Consider the following 11,664-nt stretch of genomic DNA (forward strand, 5'->3'; position numbering starts at 1 on the left):
TTTATTTTGTTGTTTTCAAGTTCTTCAATAACTGGCCCAGCTGGTTGCTGGTGAGTGTTTTCTGCCACGTGGCTGTGAAAAGAGGGAGCTCATGTGGCAGCTCATTCTAACATTCACTGATACGCAGCCATGGAGGAGGAGTCCTCACCTCTGGATCTGTCCCAGAACCTTGTCTGAACTGACCAGGGCTTCTCCTTCCCCTGCAATCCTTTGCCCGGAAAGTCTGCCCCAAGGAGCTGGATGTTCCAAAATCCGCTTTCACAGTTACGAGCTGTGAGGCAGCACCCCGTCCCACCACCTTGATGGTCACCCCTGGCACCGCTCGTGGGCATCTGGCAATTACTAACGACGTCCGGCCTTTGTTTCTCACTGGATGAGCACGGCTCCTTGGAGAGGCAGGCGAGGCAGAAAAGGATGGACTATAGCTGTGGAGTTTGCTAGGGCTGAGCAGTCAAGGAAGGTTTTGTTTCCTGGTGCCTGGCAAGAGCATGAGGGCCAGCTTCAGGGCAGACTGTTAGGAACCAGGGCTTAACCCCACATGGTCTGGGAGTTCTAGATTTAGATTTCACCAGCCAAGTGTCAAGTGTGAACTCCTCAGGCACAAAAATAACCTTAACATGGAGTCACAGACAGTCCCCTTGGGCACTCCAATCGATCTTGTCACCTATCCTTAGTGATAGATGGTCCCTTACACCAAAAATCATCATAGTCAGGTTACTCCCAGTCCCAAAGGACCAGTCACTTATCCCAGATCAATTGCACTTTAGATCTTACACCAAAGACAACCCTTGTAGCCAATCCTATAATAAACTATCTACAGATTTATTAACTAGGAGAAGGAAATAGTTATTTACCAGGTTAAAGCAGGAAAACACACACACACACGAGTTACAGTTCTTAGTTAAAAAAATTAATAGAAGCTTCTATAATAAATTCTGTATGTTCCTTAAGGCTAACTCAGCCAAGCACTAGGGATCTTTTGCTTATGCTTAGTAATCCTTGCCCCTCAAAGTCCAAGCCAGATAAAGATACAGCTTCTCCTTGCTAGGGCTTGGAGTTACAAGTTCAGCGGTTGGGAGGAATTCAGTTGCACATCTCTTCATTGTGTGTGGTGGGGGAGCAATCAACAAAGTCTTTTGTCCTCTGATGTCCCACAATGGTTCATCTGGTGTTGATGGACCTTCTTTCCTTGGGGAGGAGAGAACACCTCCTGGGCAACTGGTATTTCATGTTTGTTAATGCGTCTCTCCTGCGTGGTGGTTTACAGTTACAGAGCAAACCCGTAATTTTTCACTCAGAACGTGGGATAAGATGAGTGAGATTAATGCAGGCAGGAAGTTACAAGCGTTTAATAAGGTCTGAACACTAAGCACATTTATAACTCTGATACCTGCATTAACAATCCTAACACAGCGAGCAGCCAGCCTGGTTCCAGCCCTGCATTTGTCAGTGTTCGCTTGGGACCCAGGGACCTGGTCTGCCAGCATCACAAGGCCAATGCCCTTTGCCGGGGGAGAGGAACCATGTCACTCTGGCTGTAGGCTTCAAGTACCTTTTAAAATGCATCATCTTCCCAGGGAAGGCTTCAAGCCTCCACTGCCTCTGATTTCAAATGAGTTCAAAGCAGAGGGAGGAGGAGGATCACATTGTGCCTAAGGATTGGGAGGAGCATTCTGGGAACTCCTCACCTCGCTGGCCTTTCGATGGTAGCTGGCCTGGCTGCAGCATGATGTCCTCCTCCCCCAGCAACCACATTGCCTGGTGGGCCCTACGCACAGGCCCCAGCCCACACAGACATCAAGCCTCACTCGTGGGCAGAGTGCCAGGCAAGGGGGTGAGTCAGGGCCATGCCCAGGCAGCTGGGAGGAGCTTTACCCCACCCATGGGACTTTCCTGGCTTTGGCTGTCGCTGTTTACTGTACGTGCCCCTCCCCCAGCCTTGTGAAATGGCAGAGAGGCATGTGAGTAACCCCTGTGTGACTTGGCTCCTGCCCAGCTCTTTCCCCATAGCCAGGTGGTGTCTTGTGTTCTGGGAAGTTGTGTCAGGTCTGTGTGCAAGCCGCGGGGCTGTGTGCACAGGGTATGGGCTGTGCCTGTCAACACAACTGCAAGCTTCCCTGTTTTGCAAACTTCACAAAAACAGCCGCCATTGCGCTGACTGCAACAGGGGCAAGGGACCATTTGAATCAGCTAACGCAGAGTCCTGTTAGTGCATTAACTCACTGGTGTGGAGAACATGGAGAGGGATGTGGAATTTACCCCTTCACAAAACACACGAACCAGGGGTCACCCAATGAAATTCATAGACAGCGCAGCAGGTTTAACACAAACAAAGGAAGCGCTGATTCACAAAATACAGTCAACCTGGGGAACTCTGCCAGAGGATGCTGTGAAGGCCAAAACTATAACTGGGTTCAAAAAAAGTTACACAAGTTCCTGGAGATAGATCCATAAATTGCAATTAGCAAAGATGGTCAGGGACACAACCCCATGCTGTGGGTATCCCATACCCTCTGTCAGAAGCTGGGACTGGACGACAGGGGATGGCTCACTTGATAATTGCCCTCTTCTGTTAATTCCCTCTGAAGCTCCTGGTCCTGGCCACTGGTGGAAGTCAGAATGTTAGGCCAGATGGACATTGGGCTCACCTAGTATGGCCAGTCTTTCGTTCTTAGCTTATGCCAAGGCTCTCCTGACTCAGGGTATGGGAGAGACAGACCCTGGCAGGACTCATCACTAGCTGGGAGAAGTTAAATGGATTCACCTTCTGTGCAACACCCCGAGTTCCCAGAATAGCTGTGGCCCAAATCGAGCAACCCAGTAAATGGCCAGCGCTGTGGGGTGGGTCAGGTTCCTTGCGAGATGCTGCCAGAAAGAACGTGAATGCTGAGGGGGAGGAGGGATAGCTCAGCGGTTTGAGCATTGACCTGCTAAACCCAGGATTGTGATTTCAATCCTTGAGGGGGCCACTTAGGGATCTGGGGCAAAATCAGTACTTGGTCCTACTAGTGAAGGCAGGGGGCTGGACTCAATGACCTTTCAGGGTCCCTTCCAGTTCTAGGAGATAGGTATATCTCTAATTATTATGAAGCTAGTGCCTGCTCTGGCCAGGGACATGTGCTCCTGGCAAGTTTGTCTACACTACCAAGTTTTGTTGACAAAACTTATGTCGACACCCAAAAGTCAACAAAACAAAAGTTGCCAAAGGGCATTCGCACTTGCTCCCTCTGTCGACAGGTCATGTCCACTCTGGGGACACCATCACAGACAGGGTGAGCAATGCACCGGGGTCGGGGGATGTATCCCACAGTGCAGTGTTGTGGGAAGGATGCGCTGATCGCTGCCCATTTGGGATGCTCTCCAAGCAGGGGCAGCTCCAGGCCCCAGCACGCCAAGCACGTGCTTGGGGCGGCAAGCCGCGGGACCAGCGGACCCTCCGCAGGCAAACCGCCAGAGGCAGCCTGCCTGCCGTGCTTGGGGCGGCAAAATCCCTAGAGCCGCCCCTGTCTCCGAGTTCTCCCACAGCCCCCTCAGCTGCCGGGAGCAGCATCATGAGCAGCTCTGTGAGCAATCCGTGCTGAGAAACGGCAAAGCAGCACCGCAGTCTGTCCCGTTCCCGCGGCAGCCTGCCAGCCGCTGTGTTCCCAGTGCCGGGCAGAACAGGAGCAGGCCAGTGATTTGCTCTTTGTTTGTTCCCAAAGGGAGCAGCACACAGATACTTCCCGGAGCTTTGAAAGGGGAGGGCGCCTGCCTGCAGGGCAGCAGAGATCAAAACACTGGGCAGAGGGATCAGGGCCAGAGTTGTGGGATACTGGCGGAAGCAGCAGTGTCTACACTGGCTCCTTGTTGACAATAAAGGGAGGGAGCAAGACAAAAGTCTCTTGTGGGGGTGGAAGTTTTTTGTTGCCAAAATGGGGTGTTTTTCATGACAAAAGTCCCAGTGCAGTGCACACTCAGTGCAGTGTGCAAATGGTGCAGGGAGCATCCAGTGCAGTGTGCAAATGGTGCAGCGTGCACCCAGTGCAGCGTGTAAATGGTGCAGTGTGCAAATGGTGCAGCCTGCACCCAGTACAGCATGTAAATGGTGCAGCATGCACCCAGTGCAGCGTGTAAATGATGCAGCCTGCAAGGAGTCCGGGGCGGGGTGGATGCGGGGCTGGAAGGGGTCCGGGGCGGTGGAAGGGGTCCGGGCGGGTGGATGTGGGGCGGGGGCTGGAAGGGGTCCGGGGGGGGGTGGATGCGGGGGCTGGAAGGGGTCCGGGGCGGTGGAAGGGGTCCGGGCGGGTGGATGCAGGGCGGGGGGAGCGGGGGCTGGAAGGAGAACCCTAACAGCTCAGGGCCGCGTTCCGGAGCAGGTCCCCCCGCCGTGGCGTGGCCGGAGCCCGGGGATGGGTTGTGGGGGGAGCCTGGTGGGGGGCTCTGCCCGGCTGCCGCTCCCCGGGGCTGGCCCGAACAGGTGCCATCACGCATCTCCTTCCTCCCTTGCCAGGTGCGCCGGACCTCGCCTCGCTCTGCCCAGCCAGGCGGGGCCGCAGCCCAGAGACCCGGGCCGGGCCGCTGCGCCCTCGAAGCTGTTCCGCCTTAATGAAATCTGCTGCTTCGAGCTTTGGCTAAGTCCGTTCAGCGGGTGCCCGTGACAGACAAGCTGAGCCGGGTTCAGCCAGGGTTAAATTGATGCAAACCCCAGTGAAGCTGCACTTAACCAATTGAAGGAGATTAACTAGATCAACTGATGGTGCCACTCTTCCAGGCCAGCCCAGGCCCGGCCTCACAGGTTGTGTTGGGCTAAACCCCCCACCAAGCTGTATTTGAAGCTTTCTGAGCCTGGCCATGGGACCTGTGTGTGTGCAGAGACTGCCTGAGACTGGACTCAAAAGGTAAAGTCCAGACAAGAGCCCGCACCCAGTGATGCTGATTGATGTGAGACCCTTTCAAAGAGCCACAGCAAAGCTTTAGCATAAATCAGGTTCTTCCAGCACAGCCCAAGGACGCACAGATGGGTGCAGAGTTTAGGGGAAGGGGAAAAACAAATAGGGATTTAAAAAAACCAGCACAGCAGAAGTTCCTGTATAAGAGGAAACAAAATGCCCCCAGGGTAGGGGGCTAGATCTCACCTTAGACAGGGGCGGCTCCAGGCCCCAGCACGCCAAGCGCGTGGTTGGGGTGGCAAGCCGCGGGGGGCGTTCTGCCAGCGCTGCGAGGGCGGCAGGCAGGCTGCCTTTGGCGGCTTGCCTGCGGAGGGTCCACTGGTCCCGCGGCTTCGGAGGACCTCCCACAGGCAAACCGCCGAAGGCAGCCAGCCTGCCATGCTTGGGGCGGCAAAATGCCTAGAGCCGCCCCTGGCCTTAGACAATTCTACACAGACAGGGTAACATTTTCAAAAACACTTAAGTGACTTAGGAGACTGGCTCTGAAGTCCCCACATCATTTTTGAAAATGGGACTTAGGTTCCTAAGTCACTTCAGCATTTTTGAAAATTTCCCCCCTGCACTTTTTGTGCTAAACAAGGTTTCCTAAAGAGGCAATGGCAGCAAGCCCCAAGAGCCTGACTTCCAGACCTCAGTCTCCCCCTCTGCTAGGGAAGGGGACGCTGGGACCAGGACAGCAGGAGAGGGAAGAAATGGGTCACAGTCGTCACTTGGTTGCAACAGAAGCTGCTCTGTGGTACTAAGTGGCAGCTCTGGGCTGTTGACTGCACGGAGGGCACTGGAATGTGAGGGAGGTTTCTCTCTGCTGTCACCGTTGCTTCACACAGCACCTGTATGAGCACAGTACCCGGATAAGTAGTGTTCTCTCTGTGTATTCGTCCCTCGTAGCGAGGCAGAAAGCCCTGCAGACTCTGTGCTTTACTCTGTTGTGTTCAAAACGCCTTGAGCTCTGTTCTTCTGGCCTGAGCCAATGCCCGTTGGAGCTGACAGGAGTCTTTGCTGGGGTGGGTGGATCAAAACAGGTTCTGGGTTCCAAAGACCCATTTGAACTCCCACCTTCAAATATATCCCTGAGCTCTCCCCCATTCATAGAGGTGTCTCAAAATGTCACTGGGGCAAGATGGGAAGGAACTATCTATCTGGTGACCTGACTCTCCATCCATCCTGGGTTCTTGCCCTGCTTTGAGTGAAATTAATCATTTGAGCTTTAATGTTTCCGGATTTAGAATATTTATACAGATCCTTCTTTTGTTAAGGAAAGTGGAATCTGAGCACAACCTCGGTGTGTCTAGTGCTGTAAAGAAACTCATGAGGAGGTTACAGGGCAATCGTGAGTATCTTTTCCAACCTCCTAGCTGACTGTGTGCAGGGTTGTAGGAGCTAGGGGTTGGACTTGTCCCATGTCGGTGCTTTCAGAAAGTTTTACCTGCTGTGCACTCCGAAGTGACTTGAAAACAGGATGTAGCGTCTCCAAGTAACTCGGGTGATTTTGAAAATGTTACCGTGTGCTAGTGCCAGCATGTTCCACTCATCCCAGGCAACGTCCCTTTTTGTTCTGGTTTTTGTTTTTTTCCCCAAGCAAAATATTTTGTCACTCTTTTCCATCTGGAAGGCTGTCCTAGTCCAATGGGCCTTTATTTTCCTCCCCAAACCAGTTACCTCTTTCAAATGTTGGCTGGCTTTATGCGACCACACACACAGTTGTTTTCATGTGTATATGCAGAGCAAATTTTGCAATTACTTTCAGACGTTTCTAGATATACATTTATTTTCATATGCTTATAAATACAAATAACTCTGATCCACACATGGTTGTGGAGGTGACGGGGTGAATGTGCAGGGCCAGGAATCTGGGAGGGAGCCAGGATCGACTAATTTAAATCACCAATTTTATTTGGCAGGCTGGAAACCTTGATTTAAATCACCAAGTTTAACTGTGTGTTGCATTTGAACTTAACTTTTCTTTAGAAAAATAACTAAGTCTTATCGGTTGGTAACCATTTAAAACACGTTACTTTACAACTAACCGTAACCTTTCCACTCAGTTTTTCTTTTTGGTAGCCTGGAGGTTACATCATATCCATACACATTTATTTAAGCAACTATATTGTTTAATTTAAATTTTTTCAGATTCTTAATTTTTGTATTTTTATTATGTTATAAAATGGTAACTGCATTTCATTATTTACTAGTTGATGATAATGAAGTTTTTACTTATGGTCTCTTTCAATCTCTATTTGGATGAAAATTCAATTTTGCACAAAAACAGCATTTTAAAGTGTGTTTTATTAAACAAAATTATCATAAATGTGCTGGATACGCCAGAAGAAAGTTTCTCAAAACATACTTTGCTTTTAAAACTAACTGGTATATTAAACAAAGGAAATATCGTCTGTAACTAGTTTGAACGGATTGTTTCTGGTCCCCATGCCCTTCACGATTTTAGAACTAGCAGATCTCATCTCAAACCTAGTTTTTATTCATAGTCCAGAAGAGGAGAACAAGCCTTCCTGCTTTTTCAACTCCCAAATGGTTTCTTTACTATGAAGAAGCTAGTCACTGAAGTGAAGTAGATGGATAAACTGAAATGAAGAAAATATTCCCTCAGCACCTGCAGAAGCAGCTATTGCTGTTAAAAGCTGGTTTAGCCCTTTAGCAAACTCAGGTTCCAGGTGCTGTGCTGCCCTGCATTGGAAGGGTGGGGTTCGTTAGGGGAGGCTGGAGGAGGAGGGGAGTGGGCAGGAGGAGTACCCGGAGAATGACACGGGTGAGAAGCAGGGTACTGTGGGAGAGCTATAAGGGCATTGAGGGAGGCTGGGAAAGACTATACCATCCGCTACCCTATATCCGCCCAGGTGTAAGAACACACAAACGCAGGCACACGGTTCCTGTGGACTTGCAAAAGTCTGCTGGACGAGAGCCCTGCGTTCGGTGAACTCCGCACGCCTCAGCAAGGCTCCCCTTCCCTGGGCCTTATCTTCCAGCCCGATTGTCACCGTGGTGCTCATTCAAAACACTAGTAAACTGCAACCAAAAGACATGTTTAAAAAGGAATGGAGGTGGGAGGTGTCCCACTGGAGTCGAGCTCCCCCAAAACAAGATTACGTTTTCGTTAGGAAGCCCAAATGGAAGGATGTCTGTGGCAGTAGATCCATAATTATTCATTTCCAGAGTTCTCCCTCGTCCTTATTCCTTGCCCCGCTTATACCCCCGCCCCCCAGACTTCGTGCTTTCTCCTTGGATTGTCGGAAATACTCACAAGCCAATATAACAAATTTGTAGCAGATTACAAATTCCATGTCGTATTCAGGGGATCCAAATCATGAAGATACGGCTGAGTGGGGAGCGGTGGGGGGGATGGGCAGTTCTGGGTGCTAATTTCTTATTCTCTTATAGCTCAACGCCTGGACCTGTTCTCGAGGTTTGTGAAAAAACACAAGGGCAAAATCATTACGTTTGGGAAGCAGCAACATTTTCAGCTGCGCATTTGTGACCTGGACGAGACGTTCTATGCAGGGCAGTCGGACATGCTGGAAGACTGGGAAGTGCTTTACCTGCCGAAGCCTGTGAAAATGGAGGTTCTTGGCATCGTGGATGACGTGCCATGTCTGGCCACTGGACAACAGCTGGTTATCCTTGCTGCAGACAACGGCAGCATTTATGCATATGAAGAGGAGTTGTTGCACAGAGTTGGCAAGACCTTAAAGGAGTTTTTAAGAGAAGGGCTACAGCTCTTCGGAGAGGACGTCTATCCATGTGCAAAGGACCTGGAGCCTGAGGTAAGTCATCAGCATAGCTGTCTCTGGGAGATGCTGGCAGCTCCAGGTGCCTTTGAGGGAGAGATGTGGTCGGAGTACAGGAGTGGGAGCCAGAAACGTTTCACGCTAGCTTCTGCTCTGGCCTTGCATGAGTCACCCAACCTTTCTGCTTCAGGTGCTTACCTGTTGACAGGGGATAGCAGGCCCTGCTCACCTGCTTCCTGAGGGGTTGTGACCATTGCTTAGTTAATGTTTGTAACCAAAAAGGGCTAAGAACACTTCTACAGGGGATGCTGGAGGACTGGGAGGGGATACCCCCAGCGCAGGAATCCCTAAGAGAAGAGATGTTGAAATCCTCTCCTTTCAGCTCGCTAACAGCCATTCTTGTTCTTCTTGCAGAGTGAAGAGAAGTGGGTGAAGGACCCAGAGATCAAGCAAATCAGGCAGAGCACCAGAGACTTCATCAAGAGTAAAGAAGAGGGGGCACTCTGCTGGTCGCCGGTCCCGTGGCTCCGGTGGACCTCCCACAGGCGTGCCTGTGGATGCTCCACCGAAGCCGCAGGACCAGCAGATCCTCCGCAGGCACGTCTGCGGGAGGTCCACCGGAGCCGCCTGCCGCCCTCCCGGCGACCGGCAGAGCGCCCTCCGTGGCATGCCGCCCCAAGCACGCGCTTGGTGTGCTGGGGCCTGGAGCCGCCCCTGCCTCTGGGGCACCTGGCATTGGCGACTGTCGGCAGACAGGATACTGGGCTGGATGGACCTTTGGTCTGACCCAGTATGGCCATTCTTATGGTGTCCCGAGCCTCTGTTTGCCAGAAGCTGGGAATGGGCGACAGGGGATGGATCACTTGGTGATTCCCTGCTCTGTTCATTCCCTCTGGGGCACCTGGCATTGGCCACTGTCATGATACAGACAGGATATTTATGTTCTTTGGCTACAAAACAGAAACCTATCTGTGCCCCAAAACAGCACTTTCCCTCTCACCTCTATGACTACATTGTGTCTTTAAATGGCTTCTATGAGGGACTTTGTCACAGACTTCTTGAAGAGTTCCCATCGTTACAGTGACCAGCTGCTGTTTAACTACTCTGTGCCTGACACAGGCGCAACATTCTGGTTTTCAAGATGTGCAAGTTTGTCCTGCTACTCTGGGCATTTTCTTTTGAAGAATGGCGTTGTCCCTTGGGGAGTGGAACATGGAGCAAATACCGGATGCAGAGTCTTAGTGACTAATGATGTATGTTCCCAGGTGACGGAAGTGAAACGTTTCACTACCATCCAGGAGCTAACAAGCTTCCTGCAGAGCTTTAATGCGCAACTGTGGAATGAATCACCGGAGGGACCTCATGTGCTGAATGCCACTGAGTTCACCTTTTCAGCCTCAGTTATCACTTGCTGCTTCTACGATGATCCCCAGGGTGGCGCTGACCTCCAACCCTTCTATGGTGCTTCCCTCTCATGTAAGGGGCGCCATGAAAGATACATCATGATCGAGTTGTCCTCTGTAAAAACATGGCACAAGGCCATGGCCTATGCAGTGCATCATGGGGCCACTGGCCCGGCCATCACCTTCCCAGAGGGGGTGTATAGCCAGGCCTTTCAGTTCAATGTTAAAGAACAAAAGTATCAGGAGAAGTCACCCTGTAAGAAGTGTCAGCACATGTTTAGGAATGTGAACTTTTGGCCCCCGGCCCTTCCCATTGCCCCCACAAACAGGGACAAGGGGCAGTATGGGAACTGCGCTGAGGTGGAGTCCTTGAGCAAGCTCCTGCTGGGGACCAGAGTGGTGGAGGAGGGGGTTCGGTCAACAAGGACCCCCCCTCTAAACTATGAAGCCATAGAGCGGGACTTCACAGGTACAATCGAGGCAAAAATTAAAGCAAATCTTATTCAGAAACTGCGGTCAAGACAGTTCAAGGCCAAGCCATTACAGGTTTTCGATCCCCAGTGACTGAGAGTGGCAGTGATGGGGGAGTCAGGCTGGCATTCTGTGCAGCACCCTCCTGATTGGGGGCTGTTGCAGGGGTCACAGGCTGCTCTGGTTCTACTGCCCCCTCCAACACAGCCCCCAGCAGCAGAGCCTGCCCAGAGTGCATGTTCTATGAGGACACCCCCCAGCCCTGCCGGTCCCATATACTTGCTTGCAAGTGGTGTACAGGGTCTGTGTGCTGGAGGGAGCACACCCCCCAGCATCTAACTGGATAAGGACTGGGGTAGAGGGGGGCACAGCTCATGTGTCTCTGAAGCTGTTTGATTGGTAATTCAGCCTACGCCACCTCCTGACTCTCGAGGAGAAACAAAGGGGACTTGCTAAGGCTTTGATGCAGCCCCTGGGTCCAGGCTCTCCACTCAGAGCCCAGTTCCTAGCCTATCGCACCAACACTGGGGGCTGCACTAAGTTTGGAGCCTGTCAGTGTTTGTGGGAGGCTCCATTTAGAACAAGTCCCTTCCTGCAATAGAGCTGCCATCTTGGGCCTCAGCTAGTCCATCCCCCAGGGACTGATACACGACTGCTTCTGATTGCACATTCCCTAGTGTTTCAGCCAGCCCTTCGCTTGGGGGGACTGTTCCACAGCCTGACCCATCGCCCAACTTTTCCTTTTCTTAGTATCATCTCCTTCCCCGCTGTTATTCTGCATGGGTCCCCTGGGAACAATTCCACTCCCTCCCAGCTGTTCACATCCTTCAGACATTTAGCTGGTGATGCTGCTTCCCATCTAATCTAACACTCACAGCTCTGACTTGGCCAGCGGCACTCTCTGGGGATACCGTAGCTCAGAGCCATGGGGGACACCTTTAGAGTTCAGAGACAGTCAGTGACAGACACCCAACTGTGAATTCCTCATTACCAGAAACTGTCATGAGCTGGAGTGAGACCTCTTCTCTTTGCAAACTGGCCCTCAGGATGGCTGTGGAGTGTCCAAGCCCCACCTCCCTGGACAAGGATCACCAAGTATACTACACCCTCACTATAACG

This window comes from Mauremys reevesii, linkage group 15 (genome assembly GCF_016161935.1).
Source record: "Mauremys reevesii isolate NIE-2019 linkage group 15, ASM1616193v1, whole genome shotgun sequence".
NCBI lineage: Eukaryota > Metazoa > Chordata > Testudines > Geoemydidae > Mauremys > Mauremys reevesii.